Source organism: Trifolium pratense, linkage group LG5 (assembly GCF_020283565.1).
Source record: "Trifolium pratense cultivar HEN17-A07 linkage group LG5, ARS_RC_1.1, whole genome shotgun sequence".
NCBI classification, from domain to species: Eukaryota; Viridiplantae; Streptophyta; class Magnoliopsida; order Fabales; family Fabaceae; genus Trifolium; species Trifolium pratense.
In genome coordinates this window covers 18,499,808-18,513,347 of record NC_060063.1, presented here as the reverse complement: position 1 = coordinate 18,513,347, position 13,540 = coordinate 18,499,808, and the positions used below count along the sequence as shown (strand labels likewise).

At 32.0% G+C, this 13,540-nt stretch overlaps 1 pseudogene; it reads right to left on the bottom strand.

Annotated features, from left to right (window-relative positions):
* The window catches only part of LOC123883683, a 30,636-nt pseudogene extending 19,478 nt beyond the window's left edge, over positions 1–11,158 (bottom strand).
* Between the last annotated feature and the right edge of the window lie 2,382 nt (positions 11,159–13,540).

Genomic DNA, 13,540 nt, shown 5'->3' with positions numbered 1-13,540 from the left:
TCTTCCTTGATTATTCAATACTTGTTGTGAACCTTGTAGTGATGAGGAAGACAATTAAACATGAAGCTCACTTCCTTGCTTGATCCTTCGATGAATCTTTTTATGATTCAAAACAACAGTCTTTAAAAATCTTCTTGATGCGTGTGATCTACTGTTGTAATTATCTGATGATACTCCAATTCTTTCATTGTTTGAGTATATAAATGCACTTGTTGATGTGAGTGGCCTCTAGCTCATCCATTTGCTAATATCTATCTTTCAACAAAAACTCAAGTGCAAACATCAGTAGATCACCATTCATAAAACTTAACATTTATTCCATAAGGTTTGTTGTCATTAAAACACTAAAATGGATTTTGCCTCAACAATCTCCCCCTTTTTGATGATGACAAACCTTTTGAATAAATTTTATGTTTTATTGATGGAAATTATAATAAATGCAAGAATGTTCATAGATATACAATTAAGCTCCCCCTAAACACATGCAAGAGTTTAATTTATATCATTCTAATTAAACTCTCCCTAAATACATTCAAGAGTTTATTCATAACATTCTTCATTACTTATAACAATTCTCTCCCATCATATATATCTCTCCCCCTTTTGTCATCTATCAAAAAGTATTGAGAAAATATGAAATATGAAGTGCAATGATAGGAATCAAGAGAAGAAATGTATTGCGTATAGAAATCATGCAATTAAGAAGTTCATTCATATATCAAACATTAAAGCACAAATCATGTATGACGATCAATAATCATTCCATTAATATTGCAATCATAACATGAATAATGATTAAATCACACGTAAACACTTGTAATCATTTGGTTTTAAAAATTGATGCTAAACACTCAATTTTTAGAAAAGGTGATTTTGACCTCAATGAATGACAATGCAAGTCAAACATTCTCAAATTTAGAGAACTCCCCCTAAGTCTTATGAGATGGACATTCTTTTAAAACATGATCATTCTTAAAATAAGGAAATGATAGGCAAGACTAAAATATCTTTTAAAAATCTTCCAATGATTTTTAAAACTAGAGAGAAAATTGCGCATATGAGGAAGCTGCGAAATCAGAGTTAATTGACATCTTGTCAAAAACAAATTCTCTTTTTTTTTTGAATATTCTCATAAAGAAGATGATTATGTTTCAAAGCAAAATATTCAAAGAATACTCCATTGCAAAAAAAATATTTGATCACAATTCTATTTTGACAACATAACACGCAAGTGTAGAAACAACACTTTTATGTTAATAAAAAGTCAAATATGAGTTTAAGAATATAATGTGCAAGAACTATTATTCTTAGACCAAATTCTAATTTTATGACACACAAATTATTCTCATGAAGACCAATCATATGTTATCTTGTTAAAATCCTTCAAATAATAAATCCAACAAAAAATGGATATTCATTTAAAACCTTTGAAGGAGGATCTTTTACATAAGCCTTCAAATAATAAATCCAACAAAAAATGGATATTCATTTAAAACCTTTGAAGGATGATCTTTTACATAAGCCATAACAAAATCTCAATTTTTTGAGAAGCCATGTTCAAAAAGTTCTACTTAATCATCAATTAAGCAAACTATAGGTTAATCAAGATGTGCAACAAATTGGATTCATCCAAAGTTTTATATTGAGAAAGGTGCACATATAAAAGACTTATTGAAAAAATTGTTTTTCATGAAAAAGTACTATAAGTCAAGCTTATGGAAGACCAAAATATGACATATATTGATTATCAAAATTATGAGTTTTTGTCATTTTTGTTCTAAATGTTTTGGTCTATCATGAAGAATAATTAAGAGACTAAGTCCAAAAATTATTCATTGATCATCAAGGATAATTTTTCATTAAGCACATAACATAGCTTGCATATAAAAAAAAAAATTGATTAACACTGTAATCAATATACTTTTTAAAACATATGCCACAAGACCATAAAAAAATTGAATTAAGACAAATGTTAATTCAATCGATTTTTGGCATGTTAAATTAAAACTCGATCATTGTGAAAATAGAGAAAATATGACTTGATCAAATTAAACAACCCTTAACAAAATTTTAATAGCAATATGAGTAGCATATTTGAAAAAGAAATGCTTACAAGGGTGTAAAAAGATGATATTGCACAAAAATGAAGTTCATTCACTTCACACTTAACATGATAATATGAAAGAGATTATTTTGCAATGTGTGAGCCAAAATCATGAAAAGTATAGGAACAAGGATTGCAAACCTTATTGCTTTAAAGCTATTTGAAAGCATAAACATATACAATTCATAAAAAAAATGATGTACAAGTTAAGCTTTAAATTCATATACTTGCATTTCATAAAGCATTCTTGATTTCAAGATCATTCAATCAATCACATAATAACATTTCATAAAGATATTCAAACTTATTATAATGCAAATGTGATCAAATTTAAAATTTTGTGTACCTCATTTAATGACTTCCCTCTCATGAGATTTTAATGATGATAACATCTTGAATTGTTTCATAATTCCACCATATGTTCATCATTGTAAATAGAGGACACTTGATTGATGGTTGAGGAGAAAAGATTTATCCTTTGATGCATTCTCCAATGTTGAGTAAATTCACCCTCTTAGATATTCTCTAAGAAATATCATCCTTGTAGAGTAACTTTAGGTAATAGCGATGAAGAGGAAATCATGTTTAGAACAAATTACTCATAACTCAATGTTGTAATCAGAAACATTGGGATTTCATCATTTGATTTTCCTTGAGATCGTTCTTAGAACTTTATGATCATTCAAGAATGAGATCCACATGCTAATTCATTTTTCATTTTCTTCAAAAGAAAATTTAGTTGTCATTCCATCAATGGTGATTTTAACAAATTACTTGAGAATTCAGAACTGAAAAAGGATTCTAGAGATCCTTGGGTAGAATTCATCAATGGTGAAAAGAGTGATTGATTAACCGGTTTGGTTGTGAGAGTAAAACCTTCAAATATCATTGCAGCAATTTGAGAAGAGGTTAATCCAAGACCAATGTCAATGCTTGAACTAAAATTCAATGAGGTGTCAAGATAATAAAAGTAGGACTGAGATTGGTTATCTTCAAGTAGAACTTATTTGCCTTTGGCACTTGTTGCCTTTGCAGAGAGAACCTTCTCAGATTGATCTGCTGGATGAAACGCATAATTTAAGTAACTCGTCCAAGTTATTTTCTTTTCCAAATTCCTATCTCCCTTTTTGTTCCCAACCTCAGTAGTAGAGTCCTCAAGATTAACAAACTCCTTTTTCATTTGATGAACATTTGAAGTCAAAGGTAGTGCAAAAGTTGACTGTTTTCTTCTTCTTGAATTCAATCTTGTAGATATGAATAATCTTGGTGAAGATCATCCCATAAGGGAGAGTAACTTTCCTTGTTACAGACTCTTCTGCATTGATCGTATGTTGCAAGATGATGTGTTAGAGATTCAGCTTCAACCACTTAGTAAGGTGATACATGACAAACATGTCATTCTCCAAAACCTTTTCTTTGCTTCCTTTTCTAGGAAATACACAATGTTGACATATATTGTGAAACAACTTGAATTCCTTCTCGAGAGTTGATGATGGAGATTCATTCATCTTAACACCAATTGCAAATTGAACATTTCTATGACTAAATTATTTCTTCGCAATTTCAAAACGGTGTACCAATACCATTGTTCATTCTAATGGAGAATGTTATTGTTATATCAATGGAGCTTTTAAAGGTTCCATCTTGAGGATGATGGAAAGTCTACTCTCAACTCTTTGGATGTATTTGTAAAGATGATGTTCGAATAATTTCAATCTATTGATCCATGATTTTTTGTCGTTGTTGTTCATTAACATCAACACCACTATTATATCTTCTCTTCATATCAAACTCATTAAAAGTAAAATGCATAAAGAGAGTATCCCAAAAATTGTTTTCTTTACTATGCCAAAAATAGTAATAACATCAAAAATATAAAATCATGATATGATTGAATTTTTATACTTTCAAAATGGCATGAAGTTTTACTCAAGATACAAACATGATTCAAAAACATAATATGTAATATCTATGGTTTCTTTCAAGAGTATTTTTCAACATTTAAAAATATTCTAGCCATTAAAACAACTCTATTTTTGTTGAAATTCTAAATCAAGAAAAATCAACTTAAATACCATTTTCTTTAAAGAAAGTTGTGAAAGAAAGTTTTTCATAATCTCCACATGATCACTACTTATAGAAAATTATTTTTGAGCTTCTAACAAATGAACCCTTTTTCAAAGAACTTAAAAAGGGTTAAAAGGCACCACTCTTATGCTCTTAAAAATAATGTCCAAGTGGATCATTGAATAAATCATTAAGAATAAAGAAGTCATAAGACTTGTAGTTTTGACAAGAACAAATAAACCAATATGAAGTGGTTCAAGAGTTTTTTGGTTGAAATTGTATTTTTGAAAAGAAGACAACTTCTTGATACAATAAATATAAGTTTACAAATTATATCATTTTCACAACCAATTTTGAAAAATATCTTATCAGACCAAATTTGGATAAATTTGCAATAGTTGTCATATTTGACAAAACTCTTTTATGCCAAAAACATTTAAAGTATGATATGGTCTAAAATTCATCTATGTATTAACATAAAGATTTTTAAATGAAAAATCATGATCATGAGGATGAATATGAAATAACTTCAGTTCCAATGTTACCAAATTAGAGAAGTTATGTGTTACACCTTTAACATATCATCATCCTTAATTTATGCAAAATCATTTTACTAATGATACAAATACCTTTGGTTTGATTTTTGTCAATGATTCCAAAGGTTGCAGATCACATTCATCCTTTTTTAAATATGAGGAAATATTGTCTTTCTCAAGTCATATTCCTTGAGTATCAATTTTCCAAGTCTTAAGGCTTTTACTTGACTGCTTAAAGATGTTCCTGCAACACAAGTTAGTAATGATTTTGGTACCCATAGTGATCTGGGTCCTTGAAGGTTAGTGTCATTCCTCTTATAAGATTTCTTCTTATGATGATAAGTTTTTTTTTGAAGAAACTAAATTAGCCCACCCAAATTGGCGTCAGAGAGAATCGAACCTCAGACCTCAAGAGGAGCACACTCCCAGGTCCCAAGCCAATACCAAAGCACCAACCCAAGTGGGTTCTTATGATGATAAGTTGATCTCTTATAGGAAGTTTTGGAATAAGAATGCATTTTGAGAACCTTCTGAGAATGTTCTTGTTTCTGATGAGAATGTTCTTTTCTTTTGAATTTTTTCTTAAAACAAAAGGATTCAATATGTCCATATTTGTAACAATATGAACATTTGTATCTCTGTAATTTTTTATCTTTATGAGGAACAAAAAAATTCTCATAAGACTTTTGTTTTTGAAAATTTCCACAACCTAAATAAGTTTTGTCAAAAATTACTACTTGTGATTCCTTTATGTTTTGAAAAGTTTCTCTAGATTTTGCAGAACTTGTAATGTCGTTTTTCAATTCTAAAACATTTCCTTTCAAAACATCATTCTCTTCATGATTCATAGAGCATTCTGGAAGATGATTATTGATTTTTTCCTCGTTGAGAATCTTTGTTTGTTCAAACATTTCCAAATGAGAGTATTGCAATTCTTGAATCATTTTAAAATATTTATCATTTAAGATTTGCAATTTCTCATTTTCTTTCTCAATCTCAAATAGTCGATTTTCCATAATTGTATACTTTTGAGATATAATGTTTGAGCTTTTTAGAAGATTATCAAATCCAACTTCCATTACTTTACATGCAGGACAAGATTCAAAAGTTGTTACCTCTTTATCTACCATTGAACATGAGTTGACTTTTTCTTCTATTTTTGAGCCATCAGAGTCATCTTTAGCTGCCATCGTAGATTTCATCTTTGAAGCAAGCTTTCTTTGCACTTTCTTGTTCTTATGACATTTAGTTTTGGAATGTCCCTTCTTTTTGCATTTATGGCTCGAACTTTGATTTGCAGGTTTCGACATCACTTCCTTCCTGAATCTTTTCCTCTTACACTGTTAAGTGCTCAAACCTTAGAGGCAGAGCTCTGATGCCAATGGAAGTGGAAGAAATAGTCACAAGAAAGGGGGTTTGAATTGTGACTCTTTTAAAAAATTAATCCTGCATTCTACAAAATTGATCTCAAGTGTATACTTGGATAAATGTTAGTGAATTATAGAACAGCTTGGTCTGAGAACGTTCTTTACTATAAAATAGATTGTTCCGAGAACGTTCTCTACTGCGTAAGAATTCAAATTAAATATAATGAAGTGCTTTGTGTGATGTGTGTTTACGGTAAATAAAAGAGAATAAGGAAGAGAAACAACACACAAACAATTATCCTGGTTCACCCCCTAATAGTATGGGCTACTCCAGTCCTCACGCTCCTGTGAGATTATCCACTATGAGATACTACCGATCTCAAATTACACTTCTTCCTTGATCTAGTCCAAGATCATAATCTTCCAAGCTTCACTCGCTTGATCTACCTAAGTCCTCCAGACTTTATAAGGTGTCACTCAATCAATAGTTACGTATTGACTTGAGCCAATCTTTTACAAATGATGATAGTTTGGATCTTCAAGCTTTTACAAAAACTCAAACAATTGAGAAGTTTGTTACAATGGAAAAAACTCTCAGTTCACTCAAATGATATACTGATCCAAGTATTGAGATTACAATGTTTGGAGTGAGAGAGATTTAAATAAAGAGACCAAGATGTAACCACTTAAAAATGGGTTATGTTGAAAAATGGTCTCTTGAGTTATTTGCTTTTAGAAACTCAAAGGTTAGTTTGAGAAGCAAATAAAAACACTCTAAACTCAGAAGTATGATGAGAATGTAGATCTTGAGTGTGAGTGATAAAAGAAGAGTTTTATGACTTGTAGACAAAAACAAGTGATTGATGATTTGTAGCTTCAACTCTTGCTCTTCAAAGGCACCAATGTCTTCTATTTATAGTTGAGGTTGTGTCTTCAGTTCCTTGGTCCCAAAGGAAGTCTCTAACGGCTAGTTTCTTCAAATAAGACAGCTCATGATGATTTGTTGAAGAGATAAGTGCTGACTATTCTTTCTCAGAATGTTCTCCAGGCAGTTCTTCAACTTTTCAAATAAAAGAGCCAGTATTGACAGCTTGCAGTGAGTTGTAGATAGTTGTCCATTGCTTTTCCACCAAGTATAGCCGTTGCAAATCATTTAAACACGTTTTGGCCAGCTGTAGATGAGTTTGCATCTTCAAATGTAAAGGACAGTCATTCTCAGCATCGTTCTCAGAGTGTTCTTCAGACTGGGTAACATATGACTTTGTTCTTTTGGAGCAGATTTGATGCATGACAGAAACCAGCTCTAATATATAGAGGAAGCAGTTGTATTGTCCTTCTTGGAACTGTTCATGATGTCCTTTCCAAGTACTTTCTTTCTTGATTAAAAATTAATCTCTTTGGAGAATGTTCATTTAATAATGAAATTGAAAGTACATGACAACTATGAGTTGAAGATGTGTTGTCCCATTCTCATTGGTCTATGTAAACTTTGTCTAAACACACTTGAGACACCTGATGAGATCTTGCCTTGAGAATTTATCATGTTGCACATGCTTGATCCTTAACTATGGCCAAAGGGGAAAGTCACTTTTCTCCCAAATATCCCTTGCCTTAATTGATCATAAACTGTTGTGATCTTGTGAGTTAAAACCAAGATAAAAGTGCTTCTTTGTCTTGAACAGAGTTGACTTAAAGAAATAGGTACTTTTGCTATGAAGCTCGTTCTTGGAGAAAATGAAGCATGAACTGTAGAATGTTCTCAGAGCATTCTTGAACCAGCATTCAAGATTTTCTTCAAGGAGTGAGACACGCGATCTTGCACACATGGTTGCTTGCTCATTGATGATCTTTAAGATTCTTTAGTGGAGGCATGAGAGTACTCATCATTGAGAATGATTAAAACTTTTATTCCTTGTGCATAAGCTTCTTTGAAAAACTCATGGACCATCATTCTCAAACGTTGTCATCTTGAGAAGCTTTAGTAAAATGATACTTTGAGTAGGTTTTGAAGATCCTCAATGAATGCATCATTTCCATTGATGTTAATTGTAGTAGTAAATCCTTAAGGCTTATAACTCAAAAACTCATTGTAAGCCTTGTCACATAATATCAATATATTCTTGAGTAGCTTGTGATGCAGGTTTTTCCATCCTGATTCTTCAACTATGATCCTCAAATTCTTCCTTGATTATTCAATACTTGTTGTGAACCTTGTAGTGATGAGGAAGACAATTAAACATGAAGCTCACTTCCTTGCTTGATCCTTCGATGAATCTTTTTATGATTCAAAACAACAGTCTTTAAAAATCTTCTTGATGCGTGTGATCTACTGTTGTAATTATCTGATGATACTCCAATTCTTTCATTGTTTGAGTATATAAATGCACTTGTTGATGTGAGTGGCCTCTAGCTCATCCATTTGCTAATATCTATCTTTCAACAAAAACTCAAGTGCAAACATCAGTAGATCACCATTCATAAAACTTAACATTTATTCCATAAGGTTTGTTGTCATTAAAACACTAAAATGGATTTTGCCTCAACAGATATGTACTAGACCAGATGTACTATATGTTATTAGCATAAACAACATGTACCAAATTATTTCTAGTGATTGTCATTAGATCACCATCAAGAATATCCATGGATATCTTAAAAGGACTAAGGATGGCTTCTTGATTGGATCTGGAAAGGATCATTGTAAATGAGTTACAATGATACTGATTTTCCAAATCGAAGAACAGTATACCCAGATTGTAGTCTGGAATAAACTTTATGCTCGGATGTCAACTCTGTAAGCTTACAAGCTTCAGAAGATTGAAATATCTATTACAAAGGTCAAAATATATGATTTGAATCGTTTGTCTCATAAGATGAGGCAGAAAATTGTTTTCCTTACGTTGCAGATTCCCTTGACCTCATTAAAGATGGTAATGGTTTAATCTTGCAAGCAACGGAAAACCAGATCTCACCAACGATTCAAATACAAGTTTTGACACTTTATTTCTTTTTGATAGAAGATCAAAAAAGTAAATTGGAAGATGTATCAGGTACCAACATAGGAAAAGGTCTGTTCGTGTGGACTGAGTAGATGCATCGCTACTTTGCTTTGCTCGTGATCAGAAACAATTTCTACTTCAAAGGTTCTGCACTTCAAGAGGTAAACACATAAACTTGTGGTTTTGTGTTCTTTGATTTGTGATTAATGGTTTAATCAAGATCCGTTCATCGGGATTGTTCCGCTAAGAGGATTAAAATCCCTTCAATGCTAACATACGCATAGCTGTGGTACATTTTGCTAAAGGTGATATACCTTCTTTATTGGTTGCATCAACTCGCTGGGTGAAGTAGTTATCACTACTTGAAAGGTCCCCAACAATTTGAAGGAAAACATGTTTTTGCATCTGGTAGCGACGACGAAACATTGCATCGTCATATGTAGGTTCATCGGCAAAGTAGTCGTAAATTAGTCTTTGGTTTGCCGCTGCATGATCTCTATTGAGATGTTTTCTAGAACGAGGTGCATTATCTTCCAATATTTGCTGTCGACGCTCTCTAAATCGATTGAGTATATAAGCGTCATCAATTTCACGTCTTTGTTTGTAGGCTGCGATATCAAAATGAAATTTTGATGGATCCATTTTTTGTGATATTGGAAGTAGATTAGATGAGATTTGGGATATTGGAAGTAGTTGGATGAGATTTGGGATATTGGAGGTAGATTGGTACATAAATGGTTGTATGGGTCCTTATATATAAATGATAGACTACTGACGGATTTGAAATAAATATTGTATAGAGTTAATTATCGGATAAAGATTAGATTCGATTTGGGTGGTAGACTACTGACGGATTTGAAATAAATATTGTATAGAGTTAATTATCGGATAAAGATTAGATTCGATTTGGGTGGTAGACCACCGACGGATTTGAAATAAATATTGTATAGAGTTAATTATCGGATAAAGATTAGATTCGATTTGGGTGGTAGACCACCGACGGATTTGAAATAAATATTGTATAGAGTTAATTATCGGATAAAGATAGCAGACAATAATGTGGGATTGGTACTACACTGCCAAAATGATAGCATACAATAATGATAACATACAATAATTTAAATGTCACAAACACTACACTGACATAAATCAACGCAATAAAATTAAAGCAAACACTACACTGACATATTCAAACACAATAAAACTGACATATACTTGCTTGAAATTAATCATCAAACAGTTCTTGGGCCAACTTTTCCAACATTTTTTTCTTCCGGTCATCGGGATGGTCGTCGGAACTTAACTGTAGATACAATTTCATTTTATCCACTTGGTTAGCCTCTTGTTGCATCAATGTCATTTTCTCCATTTGTTCAAGTTTTTTCTCCCTTAATTGTTTGAATTCAGACCATTCTTTTTCCACCAACTCCGAGGTTTCCTTGCTTTTTTTTTTACCCTTTTTTTTAGCTGTCTCCCTACCCATAGGACGAGCACTAGATCCTACAGAGTTTGAGCCACATGCATCACTCTCGTGAGATCTATTAGATCCACTACTTCCAGATCCTACTTGACTACTATAACGTGGTTGATCACGGAGAGCATTCCATTCTTCCATTAAAGTGAATCGAACATTCTTCCCACATGCATATATTTCCTGCGCTTTTGCCAAAACATCATTCTCGGACCAACCGCTTCCTTAGAAACGCTTAGCGCCAATCCATTTACCCAGTATTTTGTTCATATAATTAAAACGGTTTCGGCATGCAACTCCATCACGCGGAGGATCGAATGAGCAATGCTCATTACAATAGTCAGCAATTTGACCCCAATATGTTTCACCTTTCTGGTTTCTCCCGACAACACTGGTTGTTCCAAATTTGATCCACCCACTAATTAGCACCAAATTTTGTTCAGTGTTCCATGCTGGTTGCTGGTTTTTCTTGCTCTTAGGAGTTGAATCCTCATTAGCAATAGTTATTTGTGTTGAAAATTCGGGAATTCAGGTGCATCACCACTCGGAACATTTTCATTCACCATTGGGATATAACCATTAAATGGGAGTGCTTGAGATGGATTTCTCATCATAGATCCATAATATGGATTAAAGTTTGGAACAGAGGATGACTGGTTGAAATTTGGTGCAAAACCAAAATTAGGTATGTTTTGAGGATGTTGGTTGGAAAATTGATTTGGATTTTGAAAATTGTTGGGATTTTGATAATTGTTGAGATTTTGAAAATTGTTGGGATTTTGATAATTGTTGGGATAATTAGAAGAATTTTGGCGGTTGAAATGATTATTGGAATCCATTTCACAAAAAAAAAAAAAAGACTAATACTTCAAGGTTAACACTAATAGAAAGATAACAATAAGATTAATATAGTGAAAAAATCGATTTTTTTTCTGTATCCAAATCAAATGAACCAAGTCTCTATTTATAGACAAAAAAAAAATCATGAATTTTGGTGAAAAAATAAAAAATTAATTTGCAACGAAATAATTGAGTTCAAAGTATTAAATAGATAAAAATCCGGCCAGCCACGTGGCTGAATCTTATCACCACCACATTCTCTCTCCGCGTGAAAGCTTCCTCACTCGCCTCCTGCGCGCGTGTGTTACATGCGCCTCATTTGAGCCACAAAACGCAGGTCGCGTGTCCCCTTGCTCAGTGCTTTAACTGTGTTGAGTTTTCTCAACATCTCTCTCCTCCATCTCATCTTCAACACCAATTTAAACAACCATTGCCCTACTTATTTCATGTTGAGAATGGTTCAACACAACCATTGCTCATGGTCTTAGAGATCTTGTTAATATTACAACATCCGTTTCTTTAGTTGACCATTGGTATGCATATCAATGCACAATTTTGATCATTAATATGTTCAATTATATATTACAAAAAATTATGAAAATTTTATATTTTGAAAATATTTATCGAGACAAATTGAACAATATTTTATATGCTAACATTTGTTTTATATATCAATAAACAAATATGTTCAAAGTATGTTATATAAATAGTGTGCACGATTTCGATACTCAGTGGCGGATCCAAGACCCTAGATCAGTGAGAATGTGAGAAATGATTCTCATATGGGAGTGTATCAAGTAAGAACTGATAATTATGTGAGAAATGAGAACTATTCATAATAATCATCGGATTAAAATCTTTTTATTCACTTAAAATCTCATGTAATTATATTTCTGAAGATTGAAAAAATCTTCCTACATATACTCCTAATTTATTGCAACTCCTTCCAAAATTTACACGAATAAATTTTTACCTCTCTCTTCAATTTTTAATACAGCGATATTATATGTTGCGATGCAATTTTCTCGTGAATTCACAAATATAATTTTTTTTTTCTTTAAACCAAAAGCATTATGGTTATTATATACTTCTAGTTCATTTACCAAAAAGTATTTAAAATTCATATTTAAAACAAGTTTTATTTTTTCCATTAACGAGTGGATTTTCAATCCGTTTGCATGTATGGTTGGAACATATGGTACTAGAGATTCGGTCGCTGGAAATGCAGCTATCTGTGTTTTTGTCTGGTTATAATTTGTATCTTCAGACATGTGTATGCCTGTATCAATTTAATTTTCCTTTCCAGAAAAACAAAAACAAAAGCTTCAACAATATAATAACCGTAATGCCTCTAATCTCTATTCATTTCTTTATTTAATTTAATTTTTAAATAATTTTTAGTAAAATAATCAATTGTATAAATTAGGAAATATTATATATAAGAAGATTTTCTAATCTGCACAAATATAATCACATAAGATTTTAAGTGAGTAGGGAGATTTTAATATGATGCGTCAATTAAATCTAATAGTTATTATTAAAAATTCTCGTTTCTCACAATAATTATCAGTTCTCACCTGATACATTCCATATATATATATATATATATATATATATATATAGGGGGCTGCTAATTTAGACCCAGTTGGGTCTAAATTAGCAAGGTGCACCTTTTGAGTTGGACAAAAATACCCTTTCTTTTTTTAAAAAAAAAAAAAAAAAACATATTGGCGCTGATCCAGTGTCGCGCGCCTACCGCAGGACCACCGTTACAGACCGTTGATTTCCATCAGACGGCCAAGAGATGATCTCATCATGGCTGTCGGATCAATCAGACAGTCCAGATCATCCATCTCCATGATAAGCCAGCGCGTGCACCACACTAGATCTGCGCCTGGAGAGAGAAAATTTCATTTTAAAAAAGCAGGACACGTGTCAACTGCTGGGTGGTTGGCGTGTTTTTTTTTTCATTTAATACTTTAAACTCAATTATTTCGTTGTAAATTAATTTTTTATTTTTTTATTTTTATACCAAAATTCATAATTTTTTTTGTCTACAAATAGAGACTTGGTTCGTTTGATTTGGACACAAAAACAAAAAACTCAATTTTTCACTACCTTTAATTATCTTTATATAATACTGTGAAACCATTTAG